The following is a 24683-nucleotide window of genomic DNA, read 5'->3' as shown; positions in this document are numbered from 1 at the left end:
AATGGTATGTCCCATATTTGTGGCCCATATCACTCTACAGAGTTAATATCACATTTCCTGAGAAGGGGAGTTGAGCTTAAATACGCATGGCAATGAGTGAGACCATCAGCGCAAAAGTCATGTGTATATTATCAACTAGCCCAGCCGTGGGCAAACTACAGCCCGCGGGCCGGATCCTGCCCGTTTGAAATGAATAAAACTATTGAAAAAAAAAGACCGTACCCTTTTATGTAATGATGTTTACTTTGAATTTATATTAGTTCACACAAACACTCCATCCATGCTTTTGTTCCGGCCCTCCGGTCCAGTTTAAGAACCCATTGTGGTCCTTGAGTCAAAAAGTTTGCCCACCCCTGAATAGCCCATGTTTGCTAAGTTGTCAGAAAAATTGTTATGAGGACAACATTTTCATATTGTATAAATCCAAACTGTATAATAGTGAAAGGTGAATCTAGCTCCCACCCTGGGCCCCCAGTTCCACTCTCCAAAGGCAAATACTGTCAATAGTTTCCGTCGATTTCTTCTAGAAATCTTCTATGCATATATTTGTATAGATGTAGTTTTGTTTGAAAATAGGTAATTAGTAATTAGCTAATATTTAAGACATACAAAAAAGTATGAAAAATAATGCTACTAATGTGTTTCTCCCTCTAATTTAATAAAAAACCCCAATAAGTATAAATGCCCTGTATATACTTACACATCTTCACCCTTTCTACTCTCATCACTCAAGCATTCGAATGCCCTTTCTGATTCCATCTCCCTCCAAGGGTAATTGCTCTTCTGAATTTGGTTCCCATGCCTGCTTATTACACTTTATAATATATTTATGTATCCTATGCAATACATAGTAATGCTTTTAAACAAAATAATATACTGACACTATTTCTTCTATTGTCCTGAAAGTTCGTAAGATCACACACATGGGGTTTTATGTGTGGAGAGCGGCTACAGTGTTTGGACAGGTTCAAGCCTTGGACTAATGAGAGGACACAGTCCTCTCATTGCCATGTGCAAGTCCCAGCGTGGAGGGCAGAGCCCTCCCAGCACAATTATAGCCAACAGCTATAGTTGTAAGCTTGAACCTATGGTCCGAACACATGGCCCCACGTGCCTGAGTGATGTGGGCTTGATAGAGTTCAGGTGCATGTAATTGAGTAGGATCGAAACTCACGAGAATGCTCTAAACATCTTGACCACGCCCTTACTTTGCCTCATGGAATCTGGCTATAAAATAAAGAGCAGCGGCCCACCCAGACCCAGCTTTCATTCTCTTGTCTGTCTTTCCTAAGCCTTTCAGCTGCCCCCACTCAGGTTCACCCTTGGCCGTGCTGGCGTGGCACATTGATGGAGTTATTACAAAATCATATTGTACATATTCTTGTCACATGACTTTTCACTCAGTATTGTAAGTCACTCATATAGCTGTGTATAGTGATTGCTTATTCATTTTAATAGTTGTATGGTATCCATTGTATGACTATATCACAATGTATACATTCATTCTCTTTTTGCTGTATTACTAGATTGTTTTCACTTTTTTCTGTCACAAACAGTCCTGTTTTGAGCAATAATACATATGTCTCCTCATGTATGTGTGTGCTTCTCTACAGCAGGGGTGGGGAATGTCCAGCCCACAGGCCATATACGGCCCGCAAAATCATTTGGTCCGGCCCTGTCAAGGCATGAGGGGTGAGTTAATTAACTGTTTGACCAAATATAGCAGGCTAATTTTTAAGTTGATAATTTTGTATGGCCCGAGAAAGATGTTATAAATATCCAAATGGCCCTTCACAGAAAAAACGTTTCCCACCCCTGCGCTAGAGTATGTAATGAAGAATGGAATTGCTCAGTCATGTGATGTGCACATTTTAAATTTTTCTAAATATTGCCAAACTGTTCTCCAAACTGATTATATGTCTTTTTAAAATTTACTTTTAAGTAATAAAAAGGACTTGTGTATATGTAACAGGCAAACCGTAGGCTTTGGAATTATATTAATTTACTTATCAGTGTTCATTTCTTTTAGAAGGTGTTCTTTTGGCAGGAGGTGGGGCTGGGATTTGAACCTAGGACTTTAAAAATCCTGTGTACTTTCTGTTGCCTCATATTCTGTTTCCTCTTTACCTGAAGGTATCCAACCTCCTTGCGTGTATGTGCCTTTCAAGCACAGAAATGGGAGCCCAAATGAAAATGTGTAGCTTGGGCGGCACTTTGTTTATGTGATGTAGAGGAGAACCTGGTTCGTTGGCTTCCTTTGATCTTTGCTGTATTGGAGCATTTCTTCACCACCTCCTCCTCTTTTTCCTAAAACTTAACTCCGTTTGTCTTTGGGAGACTGAAGTAATCCATGCTCCCCATTCAAATCTTCCCTCCCCACTCTCATCTTGGTCTCCAGACTCCCACCAACTTTTGGGTGGGTATCCTTCTAGTTCAGCCGTGGGCAAACTACGGCCCGCAGGCCGGATCCGGCCCGTCTGAAATGAATAAAACTAAAAAAAAAAAAAAAAAAGACCGTACCCTTTTATGTAATGATGTTTACTTTGAATTTATATTAGTTCACACAAACACTCCATCCATGCTTCTGTTCCGGCCCTCCGGTCCAGTTTAAGAACCCACTGTGGCCCTCGAGTCAAAAAGTTTGCCCACCCCTGGTCTAGTTTCTTGTGGGGACATTCTTTGAGACTATCTAATACCTTATTTCTCATCCAACTTTCACTGGCTAGTTTTAGCATCCATCAATGATTACTGCCTAAAACAGTTATTACTGTGGTGGTTGCCAATTAGTGATTGTACGATTTTATTTAAACCTCAAAATAATCTCAAGAAATATATTCTGTTATTATCATTTTGAGTATAGACAAAGCAGCAAAGGAATTAATGAATTTAAAGTGTTAATTGTTGCCATCTAACTTCTGAATTCTGGCTCAATTTACAACTCCCCTTACCCAAAACAAAACAAAACGAAGCAACTCCATTAGCATTAGATTATTCCACAACTACAAGGGGCTAACACTGGAAATATTCAAATTAAAAGTTGTAGTAGGGATAGTAAAGTCACTTTATCCATCTCCAAGAATATGATTGTATGAAAATTTAAATAAATATGAATCTTATTCTGTAGGGGCAGAGTAAAATTGCCCCTACAACTTGTACTTCTGAAAGAATTTATTTGCTGAAGTTGCAAAAAAGCCAAACAAACAACAAAACTTTTCTTAAGAGGTGTTTTGCAGCATAAAGGCTTGTAGGCAGCTTCTGGACCCAAGATCCAAACGAAAGAAAGTTGATGTTTTATTCTAATAGGACCTGCGGGGGTCAACTTCTCCTGAAAAGGAAGGTTAAAATTTCACTGCACATCAAGAGACGTGTTCCTGCTGCTAATCCTCATGTTTAAAAACATGTATATCGGGGGAGAAAATGCTTCGCGTCCTTATCAAGTAGGGCATAACAAAATTGGAAATTGGTTCGTGATTTATTGCACCTCCGGCAACACACTGAAGTGTGTTAGTAAAATTAACTTTTGGTGTATACAGTAGCTGCTTGCACAGCATGACTAAAGAGAGACCCTGTGAGTTGGAGAGGTTGCAGATGAATGAGGCCAGAAGTGGAAAACTTCCACCGGTGCGGGCAGCACAAATGCGTGTTGTTAGCATTTGCTAGCATTTGCATTCGATCTTTGTGGCTAGTGGGAACCCGGACTCCGAAGGCCCTGAAGGTCCTTCTCTCTTCCTTCCTCCAGCCACCTGGACCCATGAAAGTCCCTCTCCTACAAGGGTCTCTTTGTTTGTTGTCAAGACGGGGCTGCTACCAGTCGTCAAGCTGAGAAAGTCCAGCAGAAGTCCAGACTAGAGTTGCACAAGACCGTATTGTTGCAGCTTCGGGCTTGTGTGGCATTTTGGCGAGCGGGGCGTTTTGAACACCCACAGGACCTCAGGGTTGTGGACATAGCCATGGATAGGGAAACTATTTGATAGCAGAGCCCTTTCTGGAAATTCCCATGTGGTGAACAAGGATGTGCAGTGTAATTTTGGTTTCATATGAAAATTCCTTGAAGCAGGCCCTGGGACTGTATCGGGTTCTCAGATCTTTCCCTTAATGAAATCGCCAAATGTAACACAAACATTAGGATTGCATTTCAGTAATATAAACCAAAAAGGAGCTAATTTACATTTGTGCCCACACCATTAATGTAAATTGGTTATTAGCTATTTATGCTAAAGAGCAGCCATATAAAACATAAAGGTAGTTTTATTAACTACATTTGCCCTCTGAAATCTGCTGTGCATGGAGTTTACAATCAGTGATTTTTTCCCCCCCTCCATGCAGTATGGCATTTACTCTGCCTAATTAACATATTTATTAACAAATTACTGCCCCTTTTCTGCAATTTGCATTTTATAACACAGCACCAAAGTGGAGTTAATAAGACAGTCCCATGCCCTGCTTTTATGATTCTCCTGGAATGTCACATTAACCTTTTTGTCTCTTCTTGCCTTCATTTCTTTTAGGTAGGGGTAATTAAAGAAGAATGGCATTTACAAACAATGATAATGCAGGAATAATGGGGATGTAAATGAGTCTGGGTCATTACATCCTTTTTTTTTGGGTCTGTGGGCAGGTGTGAGCAGGGATGTGGATGGGGGAAGGGACCATCCTTGCCTCAAGGCCATCTCTTGCTCACCACTCTGGGAAATGTTTTGCCTGTAAGGAAGGTGCCACTTGGAATTCCTTCTCACATACTCATCACTCTAGCATACAGTAACCCTAAGAGAGAAGTCAAGAACAAAAAGAAGGTAGGAATAGTTCTGGAGAAATTGGAAAAATAAAAAGCTTAATATTTAAGTACACATCTGTATGAAAAACTTCCAGAACTGAGTTTCTCAGAATTAAACAATGTTGAGGCCTGAGTATCCGGCATCAGAATTAAGCGAAACTTTGTCTTTCTGTGTCTGGGAAGCCAATTAATTTTAATCCTGTGTGTCAAAGAAAAGCAAAATGACCCTAAAGCAGGTTTCTTAGCTTTAGTATTAGTCCATAAGTCCCCAAAGGATCTAGCTGGGCTTTGATAGGCTTGTGAACCTCCTGAAATTAAATTTAAAAATCCAAGCAAATTTAGGTAGAGGGATATCTATTAGTTTCTAAAGGTGATCTGTGGCCTTCAATAGGTTAATAACCACTACTGATTTTGGAATTTAGGATCATAAGACATGTACATTATATAATTAGAGTGGGATCTTCAGGGTAAGCCTTTACAAACATCTGTAGTCACCATAGATGTGCTCAAGTATAGAAAGTGGACTCCTCAGTTCTAAATCCCTTTCTGAGTCTTGTTCTCTTGGGTGTCAGGTTACCCAGACTAGGGACCCACTGGAGCCAAATGAATGGGGACTCATGGGACTGGTAGGAAAGCAGGCATTTCCTAGATTTGACCAGTGCTGGCTTCCAGCAGCATCAGACACTGGGTGAAGCTGAGGGACTAGATGTTATATTGGAGCCGGAGAGGCAGTAGCCGTGTGTGTGTGTGTGACATTGGATCCATTTCCCTTTTGGTGCAGGTGAATCCTTAGTCCAGTGATCTGGAAAATGAAAGCAGTGACTACTCATTTCTTCATCCCTGTAAAAGACTCAGGGGTTTCTTTGAGGAAATGAAGCCACATGGTGCTACATAAATTTCATTACTGTTAATATCAACACTTCGATTTTAATTTGATTTAAAATTTTTATTGGTCCTAATTGTAGCAGTTATGAATGTTGATGTTATTTTCTGCCATTTCTAATTTCTATAAAGAATACAGATCTTTCTTCTTAATAATTGAAAATGACTCCTGCTTAATGGATTCATACGTTCATGTGGAATTTTAATATTTGGCTTTGACATTAAGGGTTAGTACAAAAAAAAGGGTTAGTGCATATTATCAGCTCCTTTAAAATTATTTAATTTTTTAAATCCAGTAATATCTGATCTGCATGGTCTAATAATCTGATGTTGTTCATTATGGAGAAAAATTAGTCAATATGGAATGCAAAGAAAGCTAAATAAAGATATTTTTATATGCAAAAATAAGAATAGTACTTGGAGGGGTGAAAAAGGTAAAGGGATTATGCAAAAGAAAAAAAAAGAACAACAAAAACTCATGGACACAGACAATAGCCTGGTGATTTCCAGAAGGGAAGGGTGGGGAGAAGTAGAAGAGGGTATCGGGGGATAAATGGTGATGGAAGGAGACTTGACTTGGGGTGGCGAACACACAATACGATACACAGACGATATATATTTTAGCATTGTATACCTGAAACCTATATAGCTGTATTGACCAATGTCATCCCAATAAGTTCAATAAAAATAGTACTTAATGATATTTTGCTATTGGCTTTTGCTGAAGATTTTTTTTTTTAATCTAGAGTAATATCAGATGGGGATCTCTATGGATAAAGGGTAAGAGTGTCTGTTTGACTTTGTAACAGGCACACTTCTAGGTCCTAAAGAGTTAAAACATATTTGGATAACCTTTACTGAACAGGCTGCTATATTAGGAAGACTTATGTAATTACTCAGGAAGGCTCTGTGAGAGAATGACCTGCCGCACTCTATTTGTGTCATGGTCATCGTATGCATAAGCTAATTTTAAATATTAAAACTCTAATTATAAAGGACCATTTTCCTGAAGGGCGGGCCATGTGGGGAAGAGGGGGGAGGACCTGAGGGGTGAGTCACAGGGCAGAGGAGTGAGTGAGTGGAGGGGATAAGTAACCAGAGTGTGTAGCATTAGTCCTTGGGTTGCCCCTGTATCCTGGGAGAGAAACTCAGAACTGGGTTTGTTCCTCTGATTGTAATTTGGAAGATTGTACTTGGATGGAATTCTCCCATAGAAAGCACCTCACATTTTGAAGAATAATAATAAGCTGCAGTTTTGACTTTAGGGCAGGGAAGTTCATGGAGAAGAACGCTAAATAAATAATATGGATGTACATTGCATATGGTCTATGGTCCAAGAGCAGTTACTGGAGCAGAGGACATTTGAGGCTCAGCAAAGTGCTTTAATACTTTTACTGAGATTGTTGGGGTCAGCGTTCTTTATGTCTTTGATCTTGTTTGCATTTACTTTACTCATTTTCCTAGTTCCTTGGTTTTTTAGTAAGTGAGCTGCTTGATTCCAACTGCTTATCTCAACTGTACTAAGGGAAAACAAGGTAAGGGTGTTGGTTCTGGATTGGACCCAGGGAAGAATGGGCCCACATGGATAATCCAGGACCATCTGCCTATTTTAAGATCAAATGATTAATCAACTTAATTCTGTCTGTTTCTTTAATTCTCCTTTGAAACGTAACAGAAAATAACATGTTCTGGGGACTTGGGCATAGACATCTCTGGAAGGTCATTATTCTACCTGCCAGAGACCTCACGCTCTGTACCAGTGCTGCTGAATACAGTAGCCACTAGGCACATGTGGCTACTTGCATTTAATTAAAACAAATAAAATGAAACGTTCAGTTCCTCAGCCATATTAGCTGCAATTCAAGCGCTCAGTAGCCACAGGTAGTTATTGGTTAGCATAATGGACAGGGCCATTCTGGAGATGTAGAAAATGCCAGATAATGTTGGTCCTGGTGCTTCTCACCCTCTTCCGTTAAAGAATCCTTGAGAATAAAAGAGCCTGCACCCCTGGTACCAGAAGATGTGGGATAGCCCAATGAGGCACCAACTTTCACTAGAAACTCCGGTTTATTTTTATTTTGTCCAATAATATATTCAATTTTATTTTATATTTCCAAATCTTCAAGTGAAACCAGCGTTCTGGGAAACTCACCATGCTTAGTCCAAAACTCCCTAGGCCTATTGCCACACACTCTGGTGCTGATGCAGATACAAACAGGAGAAGCCCCACTGCAGAAATTTTTAGGCAGAGAAGGACTATGGCTAGATTCATTCATTCATTCATTCATTCATTCATTCATTCATTCATTCATTCAATATAGAGAGGAAGCAAGAGGGAGATAGAAACACCAATGATGAGAGAGAATCATTGATTGGCTGCCTCCTGCATGCCCCACACTGGGGATGAAGTCCAAAACCCGGGCATATGCCCTGACAGGGAATTGAACCGTGACCTCCTGGTTCATAGGTTGATGCTCAACCACTGAGCCATGCCAGCCAGGCTGTGGCTAGATTTAAAGAGAGCCCCCAGGGAGCAATGGCTGGGGTGCGGTGGTGTAGGATGGCCTTGACAGGAAGTATATGATAGGTAAGAAGACCAGCTAAGAGGACAATTATATATTCTTGCCCTGTTAACTCAGATGACATTATGTGACTTGCTTTAACCAATGAAATGTGAATGTTATTTTTGGGTCAGAAATGTTAAAATCCAGTTTCTGCTTCATGATACTTCCCCCCCCCCCCTTTGTGACACCCTCTTCCTAACAATAAATAATGTTTCAGATGAAGATTGCAGGTTGAAGGCAGTGTGGGGCAGAGCTGCAGCTGACCCATGATGGGCATTTAGTGTGAGCACAAAATTAACATTTATTTTTGCCAGCCACTGAGAGTTTTGTGATTATTTGTTACCATAGCAGAATTTAGCCTATCCTGATTGATACAGAGATGGTGCAAGATACTTCGACAGAGGCCTGAGTTGTGTAAAATGTCAATTAAGTTATATGTTGATTTAAAAAATGGTTGTAGGTCATAGCTTCATATACGCTGTTTGCTTATCTTTATACAACAACCATTCTCTTTTTATATTTCAATTTAAAGTTCTTTTTATTATTTAGTTTATGCTTTTAGACAGATTAGGTAGTGGCAGGATCATTTCATGAAAATACTCTTTGATAGGATTTGGGTTGAAAAACAGAGCATAGAAACAATTCAGTGGAGACATAAGATTTTTCTGTGAACCAGAATTGTTGGAAATGAAGGAGATGGGTTTGCATCTTTCCAATGGCTTTCTTCCCTGGTTTATTCCTTTGAGCTGTCATTCGTTTGAGATTGCTTTTCCAACCCCCACTTAGATACAATAGACACAATTTTGGTTGCTCTTTTTATAAAGGGTTAAGCACTAAAAGCACGTTAATGGTTGATTTGGATCTTTTCTCTTTTCTCTAATAAGTAATAAGTGATACTGTCTGTTTCCTAAGAGCAATAAATGCATTGTTATATCTGATAAAATAGATCATATTCCAGAGTCTAAAACTGGAATGTATATCCCAAAATGTAATTGGCCTTCTTCGGAGGACGGAGATTCTAATAGAAGAGACTCAGAAGCAGCTTGGAAAAAACACCATGAATCATTCACAGTAATCATGTCATTTTTTGGCCCAACTTTGAGAAGTTTATATTATTGTTACTTGACCTATTTGCGTGCATAAATGAAGGCTTGCAAAGGGAGTGGAGTAATTGGCGGGTGAGGAGAACAAGATATTAAAATAGGTGTCATGAGCCAGAGGGTTTATAATGACTTGACTGAGGGCCACCGTTCACCCGGATGGGTTTCTGTTTCCTTTACAAAAATACTCTTTGTTGCTCTTTTTTGGCCAAAAGTATGAATCTTTAAAAACAGGGAAGCCACAACCCTTGTCCTTTTCATGGATCCTAAAGTGGTGGTGGTGCGGGGAAGATGGGGGCAAACAGGATTGATTTGTAGCCTCATCAGGACTGAAAATGTTGTAGACGGTTTCCATGTCAGGGGAAAAGAGTGCCAAGGAGGAAGACACATTGTTATCTTGGTCCTTTCTTGACCTTCTTGTTGGTTCCATTTCCTAAAGCATGCATTTTTGGTGTGTATTATTATATAGCCATTCTGTACTCAGCACCTAGAACAGACTTAACATTTTTTTCCCACAATGAGGGAAAAATCTTATTAATAGAAGCTTTTCTATGTAATGACCAGGAAATTGCACAGTAGAGTAGAATGTCTTAAAGTAAATTGTTATAAAGGGAATCGTATTTCCTTCTGGGAGCTATAGTAAAATTAAAGATAGTGTTTTCTGACTGAAGAGCTGTAAATAAGTCACAGTTATATAAATATATTGTAGAGAAGAGATGCAGGTGTAAACTTCAGTAGTAATTTAAGTGGTAAATTAATGAAGTAATAAAATGGGTATTAATCCACAAGGAAAGGCCAGAGTAATGTAAGTTACATGTAGGACACAAGAAAACTCATGCATCTTGAATTCGACCCAAATGAATGATAGCTGCAACAAACATTGATTAAACCTGAAATCACCCACAATTTTAGTTGCCTCCTTTGGAGTGATGCACTAGGCCAGCGGTCGTCAACCTGTGGTCCGCGGACCGCTGGTGGTCTGTGAGGCCTGAAAAGTTGGCAACCGCTGCTCTAGGCCTTTAAAAGAGGCAGTCCAATGAAGTTTTAAGCACATGTTTTACTTTTCTATTACAGTACATTTCCATGTAGAAGACAAGCACTATTGACTTTTATCATTGATCTTAAAATAGCAGGTATTTAATAAATGAGTGTTATTGTTTATTATGGGGTTTCTTCTTCCTCCAAAAATTATTCTCTAAAATATGGTTGATTCTTCCATTCACAATAGCACAAAAACATGAAGTGCCGAGGGATAATGCAATATGAAGAAAAATAAAACTTTACTAAGGGAAAAAGAGAAAATTTTCTTTCTTTGGTGGGACACGGGTTAAATGTTTTAAAGATGAATAATGTTAATGTTTTCCAAATAAGTTAAATAGAATTCTAATTATCATTCATATAAAATATTTGGGGGACTTAAAAATCATTCTAATATTGTCCTGGGAGAAAAAAAATAGAGAATCCCCCCCCCCTTTTTTTTTTGAGAAAGAATCATAATGAGAAAACATTTGTACCATATTGTATTAAAATGTATTACAGCACTTCACACCCATTAGGGTGGCTATTTTTTTTAAAAATTAAATCTTTATTGTTCAGATTATTATAGTTGTTCCTCTTTTCCCCCCTATAGCTCCCCTCCACCAGGTTCCCACCCCACCCTCCGCCCTCACCCCCCCCCCCCACAACTGTCCTCATCCATAGGTGCATGATTATTGTCCAGTCTCTTTCCGCATCCCCCACACCCCTTTCCTCCCCAAGAATAGTCAGTCCACTCCCTTTCTATGGCCCTGATTCTATTATAATCACCGGTTTATTCTGTTCATCAGATTATTTACTCACTTGATTTTTAGATTCACTTGTTGATAGATGTGTATTTGCTGTTCATAATTTGTATCTTTACCTTTTTCTTCTTCTTCCTCTTCTTAAAGGATACCTTTCAGCATTTCATATAATACTGGTTTGGTGGTGATGAACTCCTTTAGCTTTTTCTTATCTGTGAAGCTCTTTATCTGACCTTCAGTTCTGAATGATAGCTTTGCTGGATAAAGTAATCTAGGTTGTAGGTTCTTGGCATTCATCACTTTGAATATTTCTTGCCATTCCCTTCTGGCCTACAAAGTTTCTGTTGAGAAATCAGCTGACAGTCGTATGGGTACTCTCTTGTAGGTAACTGAGTTTCTTTCTCTTGCTGCTTTTAAGATTCTCTCTTTGTCTTTTGCTCTTGGCATTTTAATTATGATTGTCTTGGTGTGGTCCTCTTTGGATTCCTTTTGTTTGGGGTTCTCTGCTTCTTGGACTTTAAGTCTATTTCTTTCACCAGGTAGGGGAAGTTTTCTGTCATTATTTCTTCAAATAGGTTTTCAATATCTTGCTCTCTCTCATCTTCTGGCACCCCTATAATTCAGATGTTGGTGCGCTTGAAGCTGTCCCAGAGGCTCCTTACACTATCTTCTTATTTTTGGATTCTTTTTTCATTTTGCTTTTCTGGTTGGGTATTTTTTGCTTCTTCATATTTCAAATCTTTGACTTGATTCTTGTGATCCTCTAGTCTGCTATTGGAACTCTGCATAATATCTTTTATTTTTGTCAGTGTATGCTTAATTTCTAGTTGGTTCTTTATCATAACCTCGAGGGTCTCACTAGATTTCTTGAGGGTCTCACTACATTTATCAGTGGTTTCTAGAAAGTTCTTGAAAAACCTTAAAAGTATGGCTTTGAACTCTATATCCAGTAGTTTGCTTTCCTCCATTTCTGTCATTTGTGACCTGTTTCTTTGTCTCTGCATTTTTTATGCTTCCCTGTGTTGGTAGAGTGGCTTTGTGTGCTAGTGTCCTATAGGGCCCAGTGGCTCAGCCTCCCCAATTACCTGAGGTGGACACTCTTGGTGCACCCCTTTGTGAGCTTTGTGCACAGTCTTGGTGTAGTTAAGCCTTGATTATTGTAGGTATCACTGAGAGGAATTGACCTCTAGGCCTATTGGCTGTGAGAATCAGCTGTGTCTACAGTGGGAGAACTTCTGTGCTGAAGACACCCTTATGGGGCAAGACTTGCTTCAGTGGGGCTTTAGTGCTCACTGAGTCTGCCCCCTGAGTGTGTCCCTTATGGTTCTGAGGAGTTGTAATCTGGATGGTCCCACTCTGACCACTGGGTACACTGGCTCTTGGATCTAAGGAGGTGCTAATTTAGCCTCTGCCTGAGGCTACCCAGAAGGAGCTATGAAGAGATCTGCAGATTCCCCTTCCTTGTTTGGGGTTTGGAGGTGCCCAGATGAGGCCCAGTTGTGAATCAGTGCAAGCTGCTGTGGGGCCTTGGGCCTTCTCTTGGAAGTTCTGGGTCTGTCTGGCCCAGCTGCAGTTTGTTAGGTAATTTTCAGATTGCAAAGGGCCAGGGCATTCATATGCAAAAGCTTCTCCTGCAGCCTGGGTGGGGCGGGGTCTCAGGGGATCAACCGGGCGGAGCAAGCAGCTATGGCTGCTCCTCAGTCTTACCCTAAGAGATCCCGCGTCTCAGTGTCCCGGTAATTCCTGCAAGCACCTCTGAGAGAAAGCCGCCCTCGAGTTCTGCCTGCTGCCAGACAGTCCAGTTTCTCCCCGTATGAGTCTAGGTCCCCAGAGACTCACCCGGAACTGGAGTTCAGAGCAGTCGGGGGCTTGTGGCTCCCTCCTGATTAAAAAAGACAGCTACATCCTCAGTTGCCAGCCCTTGCCGCGTGCGCCTCTGTACCTCTGCACTCCATCTCTGCAGCTCCTCTGAGTCTCAGTATGCTTTTCTCTTTCCTTCTAGTTGTAGAATTCCACTCAGCCAGCCTTCCTGTAGTTCTTGATGATGTCCGTTTTGCCTTTTAGTTGTATTTTTGAATTTGTTGTGGGAGGCAGCAATTTCTGGTGTTTACCTATGCCATCATCTTGATTCTCCAGGGTGGCTATTATAAAAAGAAGAATACAGTGTTGGTGAGAATGTGGAGGAATTAGAACCCTGTGCATTACTGGTGGGAATATCAAATGGAGTCACTCCTGTGGAAAACAGTATGGCAGTTCTTCAAAAATTAGACATAGAACTGCCATTTGATCCCCAGTTCTACTTCTGGATGTATACACAAAAGAATTGAAAGCAGTGAGCCAAAAAAATCTTTTTACACCGTGTTTATAGCAGCATTATTCACAGTGCAAAAAGGTGGAAACAACTCAAATGTCTATGGGCAGATGAATGGGTAAACAAAATGTGGTATATACATCTGATGAAATATTACTCAGTCTTAAAAAGGAATGAAATTCTTCCTGTTCGTTGTGCCTTAGTGGTTGAGCATTGACCCATGAACCAAGAGGTTACCAATTTGATTCCCGGTCAGGGCACATGCCTAGGTTGTGGGCTTGATACCCAATAGGGGGCGTGCAGGAGGCAGCCAATCAATGTTTCTATCTCTCTCCTTTCCTTTCTCTCTAATATCAATAAAAAGAAACATTTTTTAAAAAAGGAATGAAATTCAGATACACGCTGCAACATGGATGAATCTTGAAGATATTATGCTAAATGAAAAAAAAAAACCAGACATAAAAGACAAATACTGTATGACCCCACTTACATGGGGTACCTAGAATGGTCAAATTCATAATGGCAGAAAGTAGAACAGCGATTGCCAGGGGCTGAAGGGAGTGGAGCCATTATTTAAAATGGGGTACTGAATTTCAGTTTGGGAAGATGGTGTTTATGATTGTACAACACTGTTCATGTCCTTAACACCACTGATTATATATTTAAAAATGATTAAAATGATGAATTTTATGATGTTATACACATTTTACCACAATAAAAATATCCAGAAACTGTATTGCAAAGTTATAGTAGGTGAAGTAGCAGAGTAATTGCTCAAGATTGGTAATCAGTTCAATGTAACCAAATAGATAAAGAGAGAAACCCTGCTATGTTAATGAATTTAGTATTTGAGATATATATATATATATATATATATATATATAATAAATAAGTTGATAAAAGAAGAATTATTTAATAAATACTGGGACAATTAGGGAGTTATTTTGATATATCTTGAACATTCTAAGATCTTTTATAATCTTATATACCAGGTGTATTAAGATGTTCAAATAAAAAAATGAAAGTATGAGAATACTTGTCTAATCTCAGGATGGGGACAAATTTTCTAAAAAATAAAGACAAAGCATTATAAAGAAATATTTGATAGGTTTTATGCATAAAATATTTCTGCACATAAAATCTACCATAAAAATCCAAAGGCAAGTGATAACTAGAAAAAATATTCATAGAAGAAAGGTTTACTAACATCCTGTACACAGTTTATGCAAATATAAACACTTTAAAGAAGGAAAAGATAAGGATTGATAATGTTCAACCTTGCTAGAAATTAAATTCTTTTGCATATCTCTGGACAAAGCATAATAAAAACAACAACCAAAAAACCCTCTTTAATAATAGAATGATTCTATTTTGCAGGGTTTTGAGGGGGGTTAGGTACTCTCATTCACAGCTGATAAGGGAATACATTTGGATAGCCTGTCAGGAAAGCTGTAGCAAGACTTTGTTCGCTGTGACAGAAACTAAGCTTAAACTAATTTAAACAAAAAAGGGAATTTTTTTTTTTTTGGCTTATGCAACCGAGAAATTCAAGGAATGGAAATGGCGTTATGAAAAGTTGGATCCAGTAGTTCAAATGATTCATTCTCTGCCTCTCTCATGTGCTTGCCTCTGCATGGCTCTGTTCTCAGGCTGGCTGTCTTTCCGTGGTGAAGAGAGAGCTGCTGGCAGGTCCAAGTTTACATCATCCTTAACTGCTTGCTGTTCTAGAGAGAGAGACTGAGCATCTTTGAAAAAATACTCAGATATAATTCGGATACCATCTAATTCACCCATTTAAATCATACAAATGCATCATTTTTAGTATATTCACAGTTGTGTAATCATCACCAGTCAAGTTTAGAGCATTTTCATCATCCCTCAAAGAAACCTCATACCAGTTGGTCATACTCACTTTACCCTCCAACACCTCAGCCCTCGGCAACCACTAATCTACGTCCTGTCCCTGTATTTGCCTGTTAATGAGCATCTTGCAAAGTGTCTCCAGCAAAATCCCCGAGGAAACTCCAGTTAGCCTGGCTTGGGTTATGTGTCCATCTGTGAACCACTTAGTACTGGGTCAAGGAGTTGGATTCCTCTTACTGGCCAGGTCATGAGCTGGACCAGCCACATGTTCTGGACAGGATTACTGTGGAAGGGGAAGGGTTCTCCAAAGGGAGGGGAATGGGAAGGCAAATGTATGTCCACACTCAGTGAGCATGGAGGTATGTACCCACAGTCTTTAACCAGTGGTTCTCAACCTTCCTAATGCCGCGACCCTTTAATACAGTTCCTCATGTTGTGGTGACCCCCAATTTCATTGTTACAAATTGAGCATAATTAAAGCATAGTGATTAATCACAAAAACAATATATGTGTTTTCCGATGGTCTTAGGCGACCCTTGTGAAAGGGTCGTTCGACCCCCAGGTTGAGAACCGCTGCTTTAAACTGTACATACCTCTGGGCTCAGCAACTTCAGTGTGGGGACTCGATCATAGAGAAAGGACCAGAAGCAAACTTGCACTCCTGCTGCGCCTGTGACGATGGGGTGGGAAGCAGAGAAGGGTGCAGAGCAGCTCCCCTGGGAGGCCCCAGCTCTGTGTGAGTGAAGTGGCGCCTCTGGACGTCAGCTTTCCCTAAAGGCACCAGGCAGCTCGATGGCAGCACCCCAGCCACAGGCGAGTGAGATTTTCCCGCTAAACTATTGCAACTTTCAGCCTGAGGAAGCAGGTTCCCCATCAGCTCCTGGGGGAGTGGTGTGTGTGCTGCTTTAAATCCCCTCCCAGCCAGGTGGGCAGTGTTGGAGTCCTGTCCTGTGCAGGTCAGGCAACAGGTAAGCATGCATGGGCCACAGCTGACAATGCAGGTGTCAGCTGAGCTGCACTGTCTCAGCCGTGGCCTTGTCTGTGTCTGTTATCTCTTGATGTTTAAACTTGCCAGGCCTGGAGTGAGGGGCCACTGGGGCTGTCTTCAGCCCAAAGAACCACTGTCCTGTGGCAGATCGCCTAGGAAGATCTCCGTGGGGCCTGCAGACTGTCTCTTGATAGCATAAGTCTGTTTTTTAAAAGCCAATCAGAAGATGGGTATTTTTGATCAGGAGGTGCCTGCTGTTTTATGAGAGAAAAAGAGAGAGGGAGGGAGGAGAGTCTCTTTAAAAGTGAAATTTAGTCTACAAATGAAAAGGGTAGTTGGGGGCATTAAAGAAGCAAATACCAGGGTCCCTATATGAACAAACAACCGTTACGGAGAGCATCGCCCAGTCCATATGTTTTGAGTTCATACTATCAGTTTGCATTGAGTTGTTAATTGTTGGTGGTTGGGGCGTCAATGGAGATTCAGGAATCTATATATAGAAAAGGCTAATATGCAAAGTGTCCCCATGGGAATTCGACCGGGAGACTGGGAGTTATATCGCTCGCCCATGACGTGTGCTGTCCACCAGGGGGTGGTGTGGAACGAAGGAAGGCCCTGGCCAGCAGCTGGGGAAGGGAGACCCCAGCAGAGCAGGCCGAGGGACCCTACCCGTGCATGAATTTCGTGCACCGGGCCTCTGGTACAATATGAAAATGAAGGCAAGAAGGAAGGTGGGTGGAAGAGATTAACCAAAGAACTTGTATGCATATATGCATAACCCATGGACACAGACAATAGGGTGGTGAAGGCTGGGGAGTCTGGGGGGACAGGGGTGGGCTAGAAGGGGTCAATGGGGAGAGAAAGAGGACATATGTAGTTCTTTCAATAATATTTGTAAAGAAAATGAATAAATGAAAGTGGAAGGCAGCTTTGGCATCCCGAGGGCATCTGCTGCCATTCCAGTGGGAGTTGTGGTCAGCGCCCACAGCCCAGTGATGACCTCACAGCAGGAGTTCTAGGTGTTCAGCCCTGCGGTCTCTCTGCACCCCGGCTGCCTTGCAGGCCCACAAAGGCTGTGGAAACCCGAGGCTGGGAGCCAGCATTTCTGGGAGCCAGGATCAACCCTGGCTCGGCCATCTGATTTGACTTTGTGCTAGCCAGGAAGCAGTGAGTTTCTTCACGTGATTCCAATCAGGACTGGGATATCCCATCCAGGTACATTTAGAAATCCAATAAAGGCTGGAGTGATAAAAATCAGGGCGGGTAGGAGTGGGGGTGGAAGAAAGGACACAACTCGGACTGGCACAGGGATGGGTGTGGTGTGGGTGGGGAACAAACTCTTCTTTCGAGTCTCCTGAGTTTGTGATATATTATTGGGAGAAAACCAGCTTTTAACCACACTGGATGGAGTGGAAGATGTTGGAGAGCAGAGTATTTTGCTCAGCTGCTTGGCAAGCTGTTCGTATAAGCAGTTCTGGGCTTGACATGGGGCCACAGTTTCTTCAGCGTCACCTGCAAGTTCCTGTGCTGGGGTCAGGCATGCCCTCGAGGTGTGGCGGAAAGATGAACAGGATTTGAATTCAGAGATTTGGAGTTTGCAGTTCAGCTATGCTGTTCGTCAGCACTGTGAATTGCCTGTAGCTTAAATTTCCCATCAGTGTAGGAATTTTCTGCAGGTAGGTTAAAACAATTTTTTTTATTGATTTCAGAGAGGAAAAGAGAGATAGAAACATTAATGATGAGAGAGAATAATTGATTGGCTGCCTCCTGCACACCCCCCACTAGCATCGAGCCCAGGAATTCAACTGTGACCTCTTGGTTTTTAGGTCGATACTCAACCACTGAGCACACTGGCTAGACTCTCTAGGTGTTTTCTTGTTTTTTGTCTTTAAACAGAAGTAGCCCAAGGAGCCACTAGTTTCAGAGTTAAATGGTCCCCTGCTTTCCTTCGTCTCTCTCCTCCCAAGGCAAGGAACTTGAATGTAGCAACTGGCGGTTAGAAGAGAAAGATGGCATTGGGAGGGAGGGTAGGAGGGAGGATATTTTAGGTATCTTAAACTTTGAAACTTTTCTTCTTCTCTCCATGTCCCAAATGATTTAATTTTAGCATAAATAATATGCTTTCACACTGGACTGTAAAAGGCATGTGATTTTGTTTTTGTAATATATCTTCTGCAATATTAAAGGAAAATAATTGTAAAAGTGTATCATCATATGTTGCTTTTAAAGCCAGGGCAGTTGTATAATTTTGTTACCAGCCGTGCTAACATCTAAAATTTGAAGACACTTAAAGAGTAATCACTCACCCTGTGCATGAATGTACTGCATAGGTCCCTTTTTAGAAATTGTACAAGTTTATTGTCTGCAGAGAATTAAGTCTAATATCCAGTTTCTCAATTTGCAAACATTGCTTGGGTTTTTAGTTTTGGTGGTTTATACCTAAACTTTTATTTGAACATGTTCATGTGTTTATGACTGTAGAAGTTTTTCCTACTCTGAAATCAACAATAGTTGAGTGTGTATGGATCAGATACAGATTCAATGGTCTGAATTAAGATTGCTTAATACTAACCTGTGCTAGAGTTTACTCGTGTGAAGATTGCATTATTGTTGTGTTTTCAAACTAATATTCTAAGGCAGCAGTTCTCAACCTATGGGTTGCGACCTCTTTGGCGGTCGAACGACCCTTTCACAGGGGTCGCCTAAGACCATCCTGCATATCAGATATTTACATTACGATTCATAACAGTAGCAACATGACAGTTATGAAGTAGCAATGAAAATAATTTTGTGGTTGGGTCACAACATGAGGAACTGTATTTAAAGGGCCAGAAGGTTGAGAACCACTGTATCTAAGGGAACAGCACTGTTCTTGTAAGCTGGACCATTTGTTCATGGATAAAGTAAAATAATAGTAATATTTTTCTACTTTTAAGGAAAAACGAATGAATGAAATGTTTTCTCAATTTTAAAATTTCTTGCCTCTGTTTATATTTCTTCACTGATAGTGAGGGCTAGCTGGTGAATAAATTATGCATAAGTAGAGTAGAATACATCTGAAAAGTAATTTTTTAGCATTTTAATGTTGTTATTTCTTGAATGCAGAAATATAAATACACATCCTATAGCAATATTTTATTGCTAGTAAAATTATTTATAGCTAGGGGCCCAGTGCATGAATTCGTGCACCTTGAAAGGAACTGTGGGCTGTGAGGCTGCAGCAGGAATAGAGGTGGGTCTTGGCCCATCCTCCACACCCCTGACCAGCCCCTCCCGCTGCAGCCTCCCCCCTCCCCCCCCGTCCCGTCCCCCCCCCCCCCCCCGTCCCCTGTCTGCTGGCAGCTCTGCTCCCTCTGCCACCGCTCCCATGTGCTGATGGTGCCGGCCCCACTTGCACCTGCAGGGGGAGGTGGAGAAGGCCCCAGGGGCGATTGGGACCTGCAGCTGCTGCTCACACCTGCTGACGGCGCTGTGTGATGAGGACCTGCGCTGGGCGCAGGCAGCAGGTGTGAGCAGTGGCTCCGGCGCCAGCTGCAGATGCGAGTGGGGCCAGCACCGGCAGTGGGTGCGAGTGGTGGAAGAGCAAAGAATTTTCAGTAACCATCAGAGGCTCGCCCTGATGATAGCGACCAGTGCCCCTGCCTTGGTCTGGTGCCGCCGCTCACCTGCTCCACCATCCCGCCCTGGCTGACGCCTGCCATGTTCTGCGCATGTCCCCTGGTGGTCAGTGCATGTCATAGTGACCAGTTGTTTGGTTGTTCCAGTTGTTCTGCCGTTCAGTCTATTTGCATATTAGCCTTTTATTATATAGGATTTGTGTGGTAGAATTAAATATATCAATATTTCATGATATTTTTCCATAACTCTATTATAGGTCTCCCCACGAATAAATTGGAGGATCCTTGCAGTCATAGTTAAGTGCTCAATATACATTTTTGTCCAGTGAATTTTCTAAAAGATTAGAGTGCTCAGTATGGGACAGACACCGTGCTAGGTCTGGGGTATATAGTGTGATGTGACTAAGAATCCCCTTAACGAATGGACTGTATTGATTATATTTTCTTCAAGGCAGATGATGAGAGTTAATCTATGTTCCATGCTGTTTGTCTTAATGGGGGAAAGATCAAGCAGTTCAAGCCAATCAGTTGTCATGAATGTGTTTACAGACACTCAAGAGATCTTTCTGGGGGTAGGATTTGGGAGGACAGCCATCAACTTCTCTCTTCTTGCTCCTCAGCCTGGTTCAGTGGCCAGCCCACTGCCCTGCTCCGAGTCTGGAGACACAGATCTATTGAAAAGGTTTACTGTCAATGATGCAACTTTGGGAAATGCCTGGTTCTAGCTTCAGTTCCTTCTTCTGTATACTAGGGGCTATGTCTCAAAGGTCTCTTCCAGCACTTAAGCAAAATGGAATGGCGTCTCTGTCCAGAAGGTTGCTGACATAGTTGTAGGATGCTAGAAGTGAGGTTTCTGTTGCTATTATGATAGTTTTAGGGCTAGTATTTAAATCACTTCCCAGTCTTCCCTTGACTTTCTAGCCGAGGGAGTTGTTTAAAAACAGTAGCTAGACGGATATCAAAGCCCTCCGGCTGGCTGATGGATACTGACATCCACAACAGGGCTCTGGTAGAAGCTGGTTGGAATACCCAGCTAAGGTTTGAAGACTTACATGAGGCTTCTACTTCTTCCTGGAATCCTGGAGCAGGCCCTGACCTAACCTAGTTGCAGGTGAAGAGGAAGCCAAACAGAAAGAGAGAAAAATGTGATCAAGCCCATCTCCTCAGATAGGCCTAGACCTGCAACAGGCAGAGAGTTTAGGTCAGGCTCTCAGAAGCAGCCCCTGAGGCTAGGGTACAGGTGTAAGTACCCTCAGAGGAAACCTGCAGGGAGTGAGTGGAGGGAACCGAGAAGGGCCAGCCAAGCAAGGGTCCCATTCCGGGAGAACTCCCAGTCTCCAGATGTTGTGAGGTTGTATGTGTAACTGACACCTCAGACTTGGTTTCATCTGAGGTGAGGGAGTAGGTGATCACACTCCTGCACATCCAGTCACTGGTTAGGAGCCACCCAGGATGGGGTCGGGGTGGACAAGAACTCCTGCTCCCATGACTCCAAGAACATCTGGGTGAAGTGGCTCCCGGTGAATCTGCTGAAGAAGGTTGCAGACTCAGCCGTTAGGAGCAAAGTAGCAGACAGATGCTGGATGGTACCTAGTACTTACAGGGGCTCTGGATGGAGCTCTGACCAGACCCCCTCAGAAAGCAAGAGAGAAGAGGACGTCTTAGATGGGATCACCACATGGGTCTAGGAAGTGATCTATGAACCTCATATAGTGCTCCCCTTCCCTGCCTGCTGGTGAGACATCCCCAGTGATTGCTCTGCTCTCTGATCCCTGGGATTAGTTGTTATTCCTCTTTTCAGGGGAGGGAGTTCTGTGGATGGGAGGGAGGGAAGGGAGGTAGGCCAAGGGTAGAAACAGGGGAAGGAGGGTGGAAATGCCCCTTCTCCAATAGCCATTTCTACCTTTCTGAGAGAGTGGTTGTTAGAACTAAAAAATATGATGAATGTAAGTGTGCTCTGAAAAGTATAAAAACCTTAAGGTGAGCTATTGTGAATGAGTGATTTGCCCAAGTTACATAATTTTGGCAGAGGTCAGGTTTTGTGACTGGAAGTTTAAGGATGTTTTCCTTGGATTATATGGTCTCCTGTTCATTGTAAACTAGGATGAGGAAAATAAACTTGGCAGTGGTTATTTTATGACTTACTTCTATAGCTCCCCCACCTGAAGACTAAGTAGCCCCTCAAAAGCTTTAGGTTTCACGGCTAATGTAATAGTTTTGTCAGAATATACATATATATGTATTTAAATTAACTCTGGCACCATGGGGTTTGGGACCGTTGGATGTAAGAACTAGCACTATCCCAGGGACAGGGTGAGCAAGGCAAAGGTCTCTGGTTTATGATTGGCCAGGGTGGTGTCATTGGTGACACTGGAATATATGACATAGGGAGGGACCCAATTTCCTGAGCAAAACATTAGATCATAGGGCCTAATGGTATAAGGATGATTGCATAGAATATTTGAAATTGGAACTAACCTAGGATATATATTACATATAATCCCCTTAAATTGGTGTTATCAAACAATCTCTCTCTCTTTTTTAAAATGTATTTTTATTGTTTTCAGAGAGGAAGGGAGAGGGAGAGAGATAGACACATCAATGATGAGAGAGAATCATTGATCAGCTGCCTCCTACACACCCCGTACTGGGGATCGAGCCCAGAACCCAGGCATGTGCCCTTGACCAGGAATTGAACCGTAACCTCGTGGTTCATAGGTGGAAGCTCAACCACTGAGCCACGCTGGCCCGACGCACTCACGTGTGTCTCCCCCTGCCACCCTCTCTCTCAAACCTACAGTAGAAAACATATTTAGGAGAGGCCTGCCGGTACAGCTCTAACAGTGCCCCCTCAGAGAGCAAGAGAGAAGAGGATGTCTTAGCTGGGCTCACCACGTAGGTCTAGGAAGTGAAAGAGTGGCCTCCATCAGACACCATCTGCTACTTGTTAGCTGAACCATCATGGGAACATTACTTAAATTCTCTGTGCCTTAGTTCATTCAACTATCTTACTGGGGTAAAAAATAGTCACACCTCACCAGATGATCTTGACGATTACATGAATGAAGGTATGTAAACGTCACTGGCTTACTCCCTGGTACATATTGAGCATTATATGAATGTTTGTTAAAAATAACGTTACATTTGACCCAGTACACATATACTTCAAACTTTTGAACAATAAGAGATACAGAGGCAGAGCTGCCTCAAACAGATTGTCAAACTGCAGTGGGAAGGCAGGGGAGGGTTGGGGGGCAGGAGGGAGGGGGGTAAGAGATCAACCGAAGGACTTGTATGCATGCATATAAGCATAACCAATGGACATAAGACACTGGGGGGGTAGGGGAGGCCAGGGGATTGTCAAGGGTGGGGGAAAAAAAAAAAGAAAGGACACATATGTAATACCCTTTGTAATACTTTAAGCAAAAAAAAAAAAAGATAAAAAATAAAAAAAATAAAAATAACGTTACATTTGACCCAGTACACATATACTTCCGCACACATAATATCTGAAACAGAAATTATGTGTAATACCCTTTAATTTTATACTAATATGTTTTATTTCACTGTCAACAGATATTCACCATCTTCTAGGTTTGAATCACACTTTCAAAAACAGTGTCTTATGTACAGACGTCAGCATCCCTCTAAAGCAGCAATGCTACAAAATAGGGGATTTTATTAAAATGTTTATGATACAATGTACTTTTTCTTCTTTGCTAAATTAATGAGCTATGAAGACTTCTAGATCAAAGGAGGAGATAGACTAAGGCTTGCGGGGTTGGCCTGGAACGCCGAGGATTTGAAAGCTGGGAAAGGATGAGACTCGGTCCTTGGAACTTTGGGTTGGGTAATTCTGAGGGACTTGAGATGAGAGGAAGCAAGTGAGACTTTCCAAGATTCCTGCTGTGTCCCTTGAACTCCTGTTCTCAGAAAGCACAATTAATAATATGACTCTCCAGCCCCGCTGTCTCCTGTCCTTTCCTGAGGAAATATGTTGTTGGCTGGACCTCAGTGAGTTGAAATGGCAGATAAATGTAGACCTTGTTCCTGCTCCCCCTTCCCCCAGGTAGCTAAGTGAAAGAAGCAAAAGAAAAAAAAACACCCTTTGTGTGTGTTAGGATTGGGTGGTTTGCTTCCAAATGGCAAAGAGGTTATGCTTTCATTTGTGAAATGTCTTTCTTCTCTCGTGATGATGATAAGTGCATCTGGAGGTGAAGTGAGGCCTATAAACCTAAAGTATAAACAGTGCTAATCCACAGTAAAATTATATGCATCTTTAAAAATGGCCTCCCTTCTTATAATTGCCCCGATGCAATGCTATAAACTTCTGACTTGAGATATTAAATGAATGAAAAGAAAACCATGTCACACTAATTCAAATGTGTTAGGCTGCTTAAAAATAAATCTCTAATGAGAAGGTATGTCAGTAAAATCATAATTAAAATAGCGCTTCAGATGATCCGGACTTGCTTTTATTGGATATTTTGTGGCACAGTATTTCCCAGGAGGTTATGACTACATATGGCAGAGATGGAAAATGGAGACATGAAAATGAGGTCATGTCCAAGTGGCTGAGAGTCCATCACCATCAGCAGCCAAGCCAAATCTGCTTCCTATGCAAATGATGGCCCCAGGGCTGGCAGGAGAGCCATTATGGCCTTAGTTAAATCCTGACTCAATGCCATCTGCTCTCAAGTAGCTCTGTACTAAATGGGCAATGTTGTAACATCTGGGGTAGAGATTTTCCTCAGTGCATTCTGATTTCAGATGGTCAAACAGGTTCTTTGAAGCTTGCTCATC

The sequence above is a fragment of the Myotis nattereri genome, assembly GCF_964212035.1.
Source record: "Myotis nattereri genome assembly, chromosome: 4".
Classification (NCBI taxonomy): domain Eukaryota; kingdom Metazoa; phylum Chordata; class Mammalia; order Chiroptera; family Vespertilionidae; genus Myotis; species Myotis nattereri.
This window is presented reverse-complemented; position numbering follows the sequence as displayed.